General features: G+C 37.6%; 1 pseudogene; it reads right to left on the bottom strand.

Moving 5' to 3' along the window:
- Nucleotides 1-344: 344 nt before the first annotated feature.
- LOC101655561 lies at nucleotides 345-1,255 on the bottom strand (annotated as a pseudogene).
- Nucleotides 1,256-1,976: the final 721 nt, after the last annotated feature.

Genomic DNA, 1,976 nt, shown 5'->3' with positions numbered 1-1,976 from the left:
CATCGAATAGAAGTGTTTCCTTTAAACTCTTTATAAGAAACTTTAAACACTTTATAAGAACTGCAGCAGCATCTCTCTCCCATAAAGCAGCGGGTGGGCTTCAATAGCTAATGCTGACCTTGTGACTCGCAGGTCAGTGAGTACCCGCTCTGCTGTCACCAGGATTCCTTGAAGTAATCACCGTTCAATTCAATCTCCTCAGAATCTTCAGTGTGCATACAACCAATATACTTATACATCTATATTAGTTGTTTCCAGATAGAAATATTTTACATTTCCTGTCCACATAAGATGTTAAGGCAGTGTACATTAAGTTCACCATAGATTTATATTATCAAATAAAGTCATAATTTAGTACACCATATCTTTTTCATGGCATTTTTCACTTCTGCATTCCTCAATGCATAGATCAGGAGAATCAGTAAGGGTGTCCCAATTGTATAAAACACAGCCACCATCTTGTCTACTGGAAAGGTCACTGGTGGACGTGTATATATGAAGATACATGGACCAAAAAATATGACAACCACAATAAAATGAGAGGTGCAGGTGGAAAGAGCTTTTCGCTGCCCTTCTGCACTGTGGTTTCTCAGGGAGTATAAAATGACAGCATATGATATAAGCAATAGCATGAAACAGATCATGCATATGGCCCCACTATTGGATACAACCAGCAAATTTGTCACTAAGTTTCCATGCCGGCAATTTTCAATAAGGGCTGCAAGTCACAGAAATAGTGATCAATCACATTGGGACCACAGAAGGGCAATTTCAAAGCCAGGAAAATCTGTGCTGAAGAATGGACACAAGATCCCACCCAGGCCACAATCACCAGCACACCACAGACACGGCGGTTCATGATGGTTGTGTACCAGAGGGGTTTACAAATGGCCACATAGCGATCAAAAGCCATATGGATGAGCACAAAAATCTCCATGCAGCCAAAAAATGGGCTGCAAAGACCTGAGTCATGCACTTGTTATAGGAAATAGTCTTCTTCTGAGACAGCATCCATAATCAATCTTGGTGCGGTCATTGTAGAAAAGCAGGCATCAGCAAAGGACAAGTAGATTAGGAAGAAGTACATGGGACTCCCAAGGGTCACACTTTTCTTAATAGTCACCACAATGAGAAAGTTCCCCAGCAGAGTCACAAGGTAAAGAATCAAGAAGACCCCAAAAATTACTTTCTGTGTTTCAGCATCCTGTGTCAATCCAAACAAAATAAATTCAGCCACACTGTTATTCATCACCATATCAGCAATTGTAGGTAGGATGTCATTGATGAATTTTAATCTGAAGAGAGGAGGAAATAAAGTGATGCTTTAGTACAATCAGTGGATCAAGCCATTGATCGGTTGGCTCTGTTCTGTGGTCCATTACATCCAACTGCCTTTGGTGTGCATCAGAATACCTCAGGAATCTTCATGAATCTGTCAATGCTCGTCTCTCTTGGATTTACCTATTGATTCAGAAATTGACTAATTGGACCTACTCTTGTATTTGCGGAATACAATTAATAAATATTCTTTACAAATTTTTATTCTTACAAAAATTAGAAATTTTAGAGCTTGTTCTATCATTGGACTTTGACGTTTGTCCTTGATATATGAAAAGCCAATGTCTGCACTATCTTAGTCTGAGTTATAATAAATTATTAAAGTTTATATTCACATATAAAAATGATTATATGTATACATCATGTATTGTTAATAGTATATATGTGCTTTGAAATCTGAAAGCACTATTCCAATATAATTAGGCACTAATAAATGGGCACGATGCATTGGAAACGACCTTCTAAAGAACATCATCCTAGTTCTGTTCATTCACTTTTGCATCTATTATTTCTGGCACTTTATGATCTTCAGTGATATTTTCTTTATAAAAAATCTATTTTGGTAACATTATCTCTGCCTGTAGTGCTATAAATATCAGCTTAACTAACATCCCTGACAGACAAATGTCTGAATGATG

This window comes from Echinops telfairi, unplaced genomic scaffold, assembly GCF_000313985.2.
Source record: "Echinops telfairi isolate 266 unplaced genomic scaffold, ASM31398v2 ScPeMD7_60;HRSCAF=208, whole genome shotgun sequence".
NCBI lineage: Eukaryota > Metazoa > Chordata > Mammalia > Afrosoricida > Tenrecidae > Echinops > Echinops telfairi.
The sequence above is the reverse complement of the archived record's forward strand: the minus strand, read 5'-3'. Positions and strand labels throughout refer to the sequence as shown.